General features: G+C 37.5%; 1 protein-coding gene and 1 non-coding gene across 12 annotated transcripts in view; one reads left to right on the top strand and one right to left on the bottom strand.

Annotated features, from left to right (window-relative positions):
• The window catches only part of TMCC1 (transmembrane and coiled-coil domain family 1), a 221290-nt gene that overhangs the window by 79409 nt on the left and 129574 nt on the right, over window positions 1-12307 (top strand). The window lies entirely within an intron of this gene.
• On the bottom strand, window positions 8000-8103 carry LOC115801556 (U6 spliceosomal RNA). Its single transcript, XR_004021863.1, has one exon. It is a non-coding gene; the product is annotated as a U6 spliceosomal RNA (small nuclear RNA).

Here is a 12307-nt window from a genome sequence, read left to right as displayed (position 1 = left end):
ATGAATTGGACAGCCTTCAGGCTAAGCAAATAGAAGGAATTCTGAAGAGCTGTACAAAATGAAAGACTTTTATAGGCCGAAGGGAGCAGGAACAAGGAAGTTATACTAGGCAAAAAAGTATATTGGTTATTGCTAGATTACTTTCCCTGTAGAAGATGGCAGGGGTTACCTAACTAGTGCTGTTCAGGCAATTCCTGATTGGCTGGTTTGAGTCCATTTCTGGGAGAGACAAAACTGTAATTTAGTTCTCAGTTTGACGATGTGAGGATTAGCATAAGTGACTCCATTTGGGGCCTGTTGTCTTGTTTTTAATAAGCTTACTGTGCTTAGATGTAGCTTTTAGAATTGTCAAGTTGCCTAGTCTAAGGTGTAGTTTCAGGTCACTCTTCTAAAGTGTGTTTGTCCTCTTTCTCATTTTCTATTTATGTACATATATGAATACACACAAATGTTTATAGTATTCAAACACATTTCTAAATACGTAAATTAAAATTATCTTTTTTATTAAATGAGACCTTTCTTTACAACAGATACTTTTATCCCACCAACAATTATCCCTTAAGTACTCCTCAGTTGGAGATTGGCACTTTGAGAGAGATGAGAGCTACATATAAATCATGTTACAACCTTATTTTCAGAGACCTCACAGTTTTGTTGGGACAGCAAGATTTATGTAAGTGGCAATTAAAGAAGCAGTGTGATGTGGTATAATCAAGCCCGGAAGTCAGGAGCGTACAGTTTTGGGTTCTAATAATGCCTTATTTCTGTTTTTTTTTATATCAGCGTGACCTTAAACAAATTAAATTCTCTAGGTTTCATTTCCTTCATTTTCAAGATGAGGTCATTGTACTAAATAATATTTAAAGTTACTTCTAATTTGAAAATTAGAAGCAGGATAAAGTGATGACATGTTTACAGCTGAGGTGGTTGATCCAATCACTGTAGGCTCTACTTGGCCACCTAAGAGGTCTGAGGCTACTAATATCTATAGCATATTATAACCTTTTCTCATCAGTTAAAAGCTTTGTTAGAGAACACTGTATAATCAGCTGTTACTGAAATTAAGGACAGTAGAAGTTCCTAGAAGGGAGAGCTAAGTATGGGGTCAAGTTGTTGACAGGGGCTTTATAGAGAATGTGCTCCTTGGAGATGTTTTAGGAGTATGAAGCACACTCAGTATAGATCTTCTCCATTGTAAGACAACACAATACATGCAGATTTCGCATTTCAAAATAGCTGAGATGTGCTTTTAAAAAGAAGAAGAATCAATTCCTCTTTCTTCTCCGCCATCCTGTGTGCAGTTGAATTTGGTCCTTGCCATGTCTTCTCACAAACTTTCAGGGTCAAGCGATTCCTGGCCAAGAAACAAAAGAGAATTGTCCCATTGCCCAAAGGATTCGAATGAAAGCTGGTAATAAAATCAGGTATGTCTCCAAGAGAAGACATAGGAGAAGAACCAAGCTGGGTCTGTAAGGAGCCCCGCACATGGGATGGCACACATATTTATGCTGTGTCAGGGTCACTTGCATCTTACCATATCACTCTGAAAACATCACTACCATCAGAACAGCTGGATGTGTTTTATTGCGAAAATGATTTTTCTCTTTGTGTCAGTGTTTCTGCACTAGTGTTTGGCTCAGTAATAAATATGTGAGACCTTTACAAAAAAAAAAAAAAAAAAAGGAAGAAGAAGAAGAAACCCCAATTGTGAGCCTCTCAAGAGCTAGGACCATGTGCTAGTTATCTTTATTTATACCCCACATAGAACCCTAGGGCCTAACCAGTATGAGGACCAGTAAGAAATTTAGAGGAAGTAATGAAAGATAAGATTGGAAGAGCATATGATTATATATAGCTGATTTCTAAAATTTCAGTTTAGGGTAGGTCTTTGATTTAGCATATTGAATGTGAAACAATAATTTTGATGATGTGATTGGATATCGGGACCCCTCATTATTTTTGAAAGGGGGGTTGCTTGTTGAAAATATCATATTCGCTTTTTTTAAATAGTTATGTTCAAGGTGGAATGAAATAAGAAAAAAAAAGCTGAGGTATCAGGGAGCTCAGCTAAGAAGTTGCTGCCTTGTATTATAAGCATCCACCAACTTCTAAGACAATATTCAAGTGTGAAGGGAAACTTTGAGGTTAGTGATCCTGGTTCTCTATTTAAAGGTTAGTATCACTTCAGAGCTCACTGTATCACTTCCCTGTTTATAGATGAATTTAGAAAACGTAATATACCTTTATTAGGCTGCAGTTAGGGAAGTTTCATGGGCTGCTTTCAGTTTGGACAGAGAGAAAGGGAATTTTTTTGCCACTTTAATATTTAATTTTATTATTCATGATGGTTATTACATTTGTTTGAAGATCCATAAAATTGATTTTCTACCCACTGGGAAATAAATGGGCTATTTAAAACCACAGGCCATAAACAAATCTCCTGAGGTGCATGAGAGCACATTTCTCTCAAGAAAGGGAATTTTTTTGTAATGCCTGGCTGAATCTGGAGATTAGAGAAAAGAGGAAAGGGTTGAGGCAGGCAGATGAGGTAGAAGGAGAGAGGTTTACTCTTCCTGTTGTAATTCCCACTTTTTGGTGGCTAAGAGCCCAAAATATTGGGATGATTTCACACTGAATAATAGTCTGAACCACCTTTGATAGGATTATGGTTTCCAGGCCTACGTGTGGATTTTCCATGCAGTGGGACTACATAGCTGTGGGCAGGGCTCAAGGGAAAGGCACCACCTGTCACCTTCCTCCTGTACTGGAGGTCCCACGCAGCACCGCCCCAGCGGCTTACACTGCCTCCACACTGGCACCTCAGGAGCAGCAGGAGCTTCAGACGTCTTTCCCCATCGGCCCGTATCTCCACAAGGTGGGATCGGGCCTGCGCAGGCCCGGAAGGACTTCCCAGCTGAGGCCAACGCTGGAAAAGACACACAGAGCTCAGCACCCGCTGCTGTCTGGAGTTCATCTTTGAATTACCTCTCAAAAACCCATTCCTTCTCATTCTTACTCAGTAACAAATAATTTGTAGACTTAGAGTTTGTGAATTATCCAGGTTTATAAATAAGGAACTCTATCCTCTGTGGTGAATTGCACCAGGATGACATTCTGCTCTGTTCAAATGAAAGGGAGATTTGTAAGATTGAATTAATTGAGCTGCAAGCAAAACCAGAAGGCCCAGGTGTAATGTTCTCCCATGGGGGAAGAAATGAGATGATGGGAAGGGTAATTCCTGTTGCTGACCACAAGGTGGTGCCCCTAGACCAGGAGAAGTAGGTGGAAGTGAGGGGATGACTCCTACTGACAGGCCATTAATAATGACGAGATTATACCTTGAGAAGTAACTAGTACAGGGAATCGTTAGGATATGGGCTGGATTGAGTAGTGACTATCATATAGTGGTAGGTGCTCTTTTAAAATACTGAACTGAATTGATAACTATGGAAATGGAATAGACAATAGTAGAGTAGGTAGAATTTAATGACAGTGTTAGAATTTAAAACCCAAAGATATGCTTGGGAGAACTAGTAAAGTAATGTCTGTTTTCCTAAAAAACAGTTGAAAATTGTAGTTTTTAAATGAAAACCAATATAGATCTCTCTTTTTTGTGTATTTAGTGTCAGTTAGGTAGCTGATGCTGTTAAGGGAATATTTTATTCCCTATCAAGGGAATCATATGGGAATGCAAAAGTAGGAATAAGTTAGAGATGAAGATGTATTTTGGCTTTTTAGTTGTTCTCCAGTAAAGGTACTTTATAGAACAAAACTTGCGTGCCAAAGGAAGTAACTTTTAGGTTTATTGACCCTAGCTTAGATGTCCAGAATGTGTATGTTTCTTTTAATATAGTATATTTATGTAGTGACCCAAAAGATATGTTTATTATCCTTAATGATCCTATGTTGACTTTTAATATGGTTGTCCTAAGAGTGGAATTGAAGGTATAGATAGGATGTTCTTGACCTTGCTAAGTTTATCATGCACAGTTATCATCATAGGGATGCCTCCTCAAGTTTTGTTTGGTTTTGTTTTTTAAATCTGAGTTGTATTCCTTCTGTTCCAAGCAGCAGCTTTTGTGAGAACGCTCAACATAATGCAAAGTCAAGTTCACTCTTTAAGTTAAATTTAACCTCCTTTTCCTTTATATTGCAAAATAAATAGAGTCTTGAGAGTAATTAGACCTGTAAAGGAATGTATTGTAGTATGTGACTTAACTTCTGCTTTCCCCTTTTATTCACAAGGGATTTGAGTACTTTACCAATAGCCTTGAATCTTAGGAGTGGGGGAGAATTTTAGCACTCAAAGTCCACTACTCTTCTGTTTATCCAGAACACTGACACAAGGATTTGTCTTGTGACTGTTAGCTTCCAAAGACTTATAGGTAAATAAATAGGCAGAAGGACAGACCAGGATCGTGTATTATAGAAGATAATCACTAGAACAGATTGGTTTTTCTTCAGCGATCATAGTACAGCATTTTATCTAAAGAAGGATAGGCAACTTTGGCCAGTTAGCATAATATTGGGCTTTAGTAAGTGTTTGTTAAAAACTGACTTATTTTGATGTTACCTCATTATGTCCTGTGATCTTGTCAGTCAGTGGGAGCAGACCGGATTTCACTTTTGAGCTTTCATACTTCAGGGTCAGCGTATATTTATTATGCATTAATTTGTGTCTCTCATTTTATGTATAGTTAGACTTTGAAAACATCTTTTTTTCCTAAATAGAATCATTTAAAATATATAAAATATGTTTGATTTCAAAAATTAATATTATGACAAATCCCTTTGTAAAAAGGATTAGCAAGGATTTATTGGTTTATGTATTATAAAAATATTCATATCTTCAGCCCAAGATCAAGTCAAATATTTAAGAACTGACAATTACATTTTATTTTATCACGGTAACATCTTACTAGAGTGAGGAGCCCTGACACAGATTTCGATATTGTAATAACAAGGAAGCTAAGAATTTAGAAACCTTCGGTTACAAAATGAGTCCCTTGCTTTTCAGTCAAAAGATCACTGGCTATTGCCAGGTGATTAGCAAAGACTCAGAGACTGTTCAGCCTTTGGGCTAATCCTAATCAGGCTCCTCATTTTACAGGTCCAAAAATGTTAAAACCTGCCTGAGGTAATGCAGCTAAGTTATGAGTGATATCAGGACCAGATCCCTGGGTTCCTTCTGATTCTGTGTTCAGCATTCTCGCCTCTTTATCCTGTTGACTATGTCAAAGAATCGAAGAACACCAGTTCTGCCATGTAGGGGACAAGAAAAGGGGACAAGAAAGTTTTTCCTTTTTCCAAACATTGGTAACTTAGATAAGCTTTTTGAATGAGGACAGAAATCTAAGAGCAGTGACAAAGGCTGATTTCAACACTACCCTTGTTTGGTTTCTTATGTTAATACTTTTAAATAACTCTTGTCATCTTTTACAGTAACAATGGAAATAGAATACTGTAATGATTCCCTAGAGTTATTTTAATACTGTTTATAATTAAAATATGAGGAATGACATTCTGGACTCTCAGATATCTAAATAAAATAATAAGGAAAAGTGTATTAATTATATATAGTATATAAAATAAGGCCTCTTCTATTTAGTTAGGTAGGCAGTTAAATAGCTTCCATGGAGCTATTTCTGCATTGTGAGGTTGAGACTGGGGTGGAAAAGAGAGTTCATACTTAAAGTCTAATATTAACCATAACATAATTTGCAGAATTATAGTTAAGGGATGAAGGTGAGAACTATCCTTTATCATCTTTCTTATGGCCTTAAGATACCAAGAAACCTGCCCTGAGAATACTGAGGGTTTTTTTTTTTTTTGCTGCATTGGGTCTTCGTTGCTGCACCCGAGCTTTCTCTAGTTGTGGCAAGCGGGGGCTACTCTGTGTTGTAGTGCACGGGCTTCTCATTGTGGTGGCTTCTCTTGTTGCGGAGCACAGGCTTTAGGCGTACGGGCTTCAGTAGTTGCGGCACACAGGCTCAGTAGTTGTGGCTCATGGACTTAGTTGCTCTGCGGCATGTGGTATCTTCCCGGACCAGGGCTCGAACCCGTGTCCCCTGCATTGGCAGGAGGATTCTTAACCACTGCGCCACCAGGGAAACCCAAGAATACTGACTTTTAATGACTCATTTGATAATTGAGAATCTTTTCCGTGTAAGTTGGTAGTAGTCTTTGCAAGAATGTTTTATGGAAGTGACTTTGTTTTAATATCGTTGTATGGGATCATACTCAGCTTTTTGAGTATCTGGTGTAATTTAAATTACACATCCACATTGTGTAATTTAAGTTGCATGTCAGCTTTTTGAGGTAGGTCTGACCTCCTTTTTTACAAATGAGGTAAGTAGGGCTTAGGGAAAATTTTAAGTTTGCCTAAGACTAGTGAGCTAGTACATGGCTGAGTCTAAGTCGCTTGCTCGACTCTACTAAGCACAGGTGCCTTAATATTGTAAGTTTGTTATCATGTACTTAGTGTGAAGAGTATAATATAAGGGCATAGAGTGTAGAAAATCTTAGAAGGCTCTAGACTGCCAAAAAATTGGTAACCTCCCAACCAGTTGGAAGATACATCTAAGTAGACTAATTTTCCTGAAACACCTAAGGAAAAAAATTAAACAGTTGGTCTTAATGATTAAATTAAAACAAGATTTGAAGTCTGATAATCAACTCTTATATTAGAAATGAATAAAGCAGGAATTTAACTAAAAGAAAGAAGTGTTTCTCATTTTCATATCTATGTCAAAAGGCCACAGTGAAATTGCTCGAAGTCCAAAAGTAACCACAGTCTTAATAACCTCCACTGTTTTAAAAGTAGGAAATGAGGGGCTTCCCTGGTGGTGCAGTGGTTGAGAGTCCGCCTGCCGATGCAGAGGACACGGGATCGTGCCCTGGTCCGGGAAGATCCCACATGCCGTGGAGCGGCTAGGCCCGTGAGCCATGGCCGCTGAGCCTGCGCGTCCACAGCCTGTGCTCTGCAACAGGAGCGGCCATAACAGAGAGAGGCCCACATAATGCAAAAAAAAAAAAAAAAGGAAATGAGAAGTAATTGACTGATTTATCTTTGCCTCCAGGTAATCTGACTGGTGGCAGGTAACATGGCAGTTAGTAGCAATGATTATTTTTAATTGTGTTTTTTTCTTGCCATCCCCTGCCCTGCCACGTTTCTATAGCCATCTGGAGGGGTAAGGCAAGAGTGCTGGAGCATTGTCCTAAGAAAGTTCTACTTCTCTTTTTAAGCCTTGAATTAACACAACATCTTAAATTGGGGGGTACTTCTGCAGTCATTTAGCTTGGTAACATTCTCCCCAGGTGGTTGTCTGGGCTCCCAAAGAAGCCCATTCTACTTGTGGATGCCTCTGTTAGGCAAATCTAACATGTTAAACCAAAATCTGGTTCCTTGTATTTCTCCAGTTAGGGCCAATCAGAATGTGTACTGCCTCTGCAGGTATGAATTGCTTTCGCAGTGTGTTGTCCCTGAATAGTCCCTTCTAGAGGCTAATAATCCCTAGTCCTTGGGATATTCTTTTTTAGTTTTTAATTCAACAAATATTTATTTATCCAAGCATTCTAAGTGTAGAATGCAGTAGTGAATCCTCGCAAACACTGTACTGTGAAGTTATCTCTATATCATAAGTGAGGAAACAAAAAATTGAGGTTGAAGTGATTGTCAAGTTCACACAGCTAGTAAGAAGTTTATTGGATATCAGAACCAAGTCTTTCTAGCTCCAAAAGTCATGCTTTTGACCACTACCCTTTGCTGCTGTGGGTCTTGCCAAGAAAAATCTTGTAGCCATCAGTAAGGCCTGGAGCAGATAGCTCAAAGAGAAAACTGACCTAAAGAATGGCCTTCTAGCTATGAGATTCTGGGCTGCCAAATGAATTTGGAATCTCCCTGGGCTCTACCAGGAAGCTCCAAATCAGGAAGATTCTTGGCAGTCACAGATTTAAATTTGTGGTTTAAACAATTCACTAAGGACCCTAGAGGCCCATGAAAAATATGGAGCGCTTCACGAATTTGAATGTCATCCTTGTTCAGGGGCCGTGTTACTGCACTCTGTGTTCCAATTTTAGTATATGTGCTGCTGAAGCAAGCACTAGGGTGTTCTTTCACATTGTAATTTTGAATACTTAGTCACACTGGTCCATCAACTCTTGGTTGTTCTAGTTCTTCGGTAATTCTTAAATGATGGTCTCCAGAACAAAATACAACGTCCATATATGGTTACAGTGGTGACTAGAGCTTAGCTATTGCTTTTCTAATTCTAAGGTCTTATATGCTTCTTTTAATATACACAGCTCTATTTTGAAGCTGTTTTTCCTTTTTGCAGTTTGACTTATTTTTCGTATCATCTTTGATTTTCACCTGGTGAAAATCATAGAATTTAATTCAGAGCAGTTGAAAATTTTGTAGATAGTGCTTTAAAAATATAGATGCTCAGTAATTTTGAGAATGTTAGAAGACTTTTCTAGTGAACTTTTTGTTTTGTCTTAAAAAAAAAATTCCCAGCTCAAAATAATAGAAATTTCAGCCTCTGAAATTGTAATAAAGAATCTCTCAGAAAATCAGAAGTGATAATATGGATTGGTCTGGGTCTGTAGGGCCCTAAGAGGAAGAAATTCTTGTTAGCAATTTACTTATTTTCAGGATAGTAAGATAGCAAATGTTGCTTTTCCACCATATTTGTGATTTTATGATCTTCTTAGATGTCACATAGTTTTTAAAAAAATAATATTCTGAAGAGCTGGCACTTCTGTTTAAACTGTTAGAAAAGTTTGATCCTACAGTGCAAAGTTGTAATCTGGAAAGCAGTATTTGACATTTGAATATTGCTGTCCTGGTTTGGGGGTGAATTTTTTTAGTTTAAGAGAAATTCCCAGATTTAATTTCTGAGCTAGAGCCTTAATCAGTTGTTGACAATTTAATTTGAACTTAAACTTTCTTTTTAGCAAAAATCAGTACCAGGGAATTAATTCATTCCCTAGCTTACTTGGGAAAGATGTTTTTAGAAAGCTTTACTACCACTATTTCTAGAGGCCCTCTGTTGGTACCTTCTGGTACTGCTGAGAGTATTTAATGAAATTGCTAATTTTTCTGCATTGTACTAGTGATTCTTACTGGCTGCAGTGTATTTTAAACATAATTTTCTTGGTTAACCCTAATAATAATCCCAAAGTCTTATTTTTAATTACCAATCTGGTTTTGGAGCTAATTTTTAACAAATGTTGGCACAAATTCTGAACTTTTGCAGAGACCCTGTGGTTGGTAAATAACTTCAGGATTTTTACTTTGGTCAATAAGGTTGTTTTGGTTTTAAATAACAGAAAGTAGACAATGTGCTGTGAAAACCTAATTTTTTTTTTTTTTTTTTTTTTGCGGTACGCGGTTCCCTCACTGTTGTGGCCTCTCCCGTTGCGGAGCACAGGCTCCGGACGCGCAGGCTCAGCGGCCACGGCTCACGGGCCCAGCCACTCCGCGGCATGTGGGATCTTCCCGGACCGGGGCACGAACCCATGTCCCCTGCATCGGCTGGCGGACTCTCAACCACTGCGCTACCAGGGAAGCCCTGAAAACCTAATTTAATTTAAATGTGCCCGTCTTTCTAAAGGTGGTAGATATAGTGATTTTCCAAAGACTCATTCATTATTCCCTTGCCTTCTTTTTAGAATACTACTCATGACAACATGAACAAATAATAAAGCATTTTGATAGTGTGCTCTAAACAGTAATGTGCTTGAAAACTAATTTCAAGGATAACAGTATTTTCAATGTTAATTGAAATGGACTTGGTATGTTCTGGGGGTCACTTCCAATATTAAGATTTTGGAGAATCCAGCTTAGGCCTTTAAAGGTAGATAAATTCAGTCAACTTAGTTTGAATTTTTAGATTTAGGTTGGAGGGATAATGAAAGATATCCTCACAGGTCTTTATCCCCCCTCTGGGCGTGTGTGTATGTTTGTACGTATGTATGAGTATATGTGTACGTGTACACAATTGCCACACGCATGGTGTAAGCTTGATGGAGAGTTGGATAGTCCATTTCTTTGCCACTAGTTCTGCACTCTTTTTCCAAGAAAGTCACTTTATTATTTTGATATTTTGAAAGATTATTTGGGTGCCCTTAAGGTCTGATGCTGAATATTTATTTATACATGGTTGGTGGTACACTGTTTATGAGTATTTAATATCTATTAAAAATTCATAATCATATAGGTAGGCCTCCTATGACCTAATTTTAAAAAAAAATAACGGAAAGTTCATTAACTGTCTAGAGTAGTGGCCTCCAAATTATTTTGCTCACCCACACCTTTTAGTGTATCTCTAATGTTTTTATATTTTATGTATTTTAATATTTTATATAATTGTTCCTGTATATTATGTATCTCATATAACACAAAAATAGATATGAAAGGGATGAATAAAAAATATAAATGAAAGTTATAATGTTTTCTTTCCATGACTCATTGATTGTCTTGTATACACACTGGGGTGCATGTATCCTGTATTTAGGCCAAAATTAAAAGTCAGGATAATTTCCCTCTAAAGAATTTTTGGATAATATGGAAATCATTTGTACTTGTCTGAGAAATATGGCACTAGTACAATATAAGAACAAATTTTACAGTAGAACTGTCCAGTTTTGAGGTAGGCTGCCTTGGGGTGATCAGGCAAAGGCTGGAGAACCACACATCGTGCATGTTGTAGGAAAAATCCACGACTCCGATCGAGAGTTGGACGAAACGACTTCTGATATTTCTTCTAAGATTCTGGGACTACAGATAGGAATTCATAGGTTGAGCACTTAAATTTAAAACACTGCGGGGAAGTTAGGCTGTGAATGAAGATCTGGCTCAGGAGTATGCTAGGAAGTTGTTGAACTTCATCCAAACCTCTGCTCAGCTCTTCTGCTGTCACCTTTAGAAATCTGAAGTTTTCTGATTCTCAAGCCATCTCTACGTAGGAAAAAATATTAAGGTTTCTTTCAAGCCTATAGCCTGACTAAATGGGAGAGTAAATATATAAGCTACAAGGGATTCCAACAATGGACTTTATCATTTACTCTGCTTCATTATATCAAAGAGAGAGAAATGAAAACAAGTTTAGAATAGATGAGCAAATATTTTAAAGTGTATAGTATCACAGATAGCTTAGTAAATATGTTTCGATTTGTTAAATTCCGTGTAGCATATATAAGTACTATTTCATTAAAGTTAGTCTGTTCTGCAGTAGAACTTGAACAGCTTCATCTTTTAAACCTCAAAATTCTATCACCTTAAAAACAAAAACCTTAGCTTCTCCATAAACTCCCTTTTTTGTTTTCTGTGAGGGGATGGTTGGTTTGTGAAATCCAACTAACAAAGGTAAGTCAGCAGTAAACCTACAACTTCTTCACTATACATATCTTGATTTGAGTATTGTGAATGTGACTCCAGTGCTATAGAGTACCTGCTGAAGTTTTTCTGTTGTGGTGGTGGTTTTCCTTCTTTCCTGGTTTATATAATACCCTGTTCTCTCTCATTGTTAACACAGAGGCAAAAGCCCTTCTGCACCAGTGAATCTAAAAGTGATACTGGAATCACCAAAACTTGAGATTTTTTTTTTCGTAATGGCTGATCCTGTATTTATTGAGAAGATTTGCATCTCAACAGCACTTTTCTCTTAACAATGTAAAAATCACGAAATGAATGAAAGGCCATAAGAGTGAAAGAGAGCCCTAATTCTGATCTATTTATTTCTGAGCATTTCTTTATAAGAAGTTTAATAGTGGACCAGTGCTTCAGAGGAACTGAAGATTGGTATAACCTCCCCCATATGGATGCTCTGTGGAAAATGTTTTCTAGGACTTTACCAAAATAGAGGCTTATTAGAACATATACAATCTTAGGGAGCATACTCTTGGTTTATTAGTAAAAGTCTCCTGTTAGGCAGTTATGCAAATGCACATTTAAATAACCACTGTAGGACTAGAATATCTTAAACATTGCTTTCTGGCTTAAGCTCACCACAGGCTTTCCAAAAACATTAGACTTGTTTTCAATGATTGTAGATGGTTCAGGTCACAACTGTACATTCTTCTAGCAAAAGAACAGGGTCCAAGTTTTCTACTCCTTGGAACTGTTGTCTGATGCAAGAATGCAAAACAGCTGAAGAAAATAATCTACCCCATTTTGTTACTGTTAAGTGCGATTGTTATGACTTAAAATGTTTCTTTGATAAGGTTTCTTCCATTTTCCATATTCCTTGGTTATCATACTTTGTCTTCACATGAATTGTGATGAGTTACACTGAACATAGAATCA

The sequence above is a fragment of the Delphinapterus leucas genome, chromosome 10, assembly GCF_059928025.1.
Source record: "Delphinapterus leucas isolate spDelLeu-1000000601 "Yukka" chromosome 10, BTC_Dleu_Yukka2, whole genome shotgun sequence".
Lineage (NCBI taxonomy): Eukaryota > Metazoa > Chordata > Mammalia > Artiodactyla > Monodontidae > Delphinapterus > Delphinapterus leucas.
This window is presented reverse-complemented; position numbering and strand designations above follow the sequence as displayed.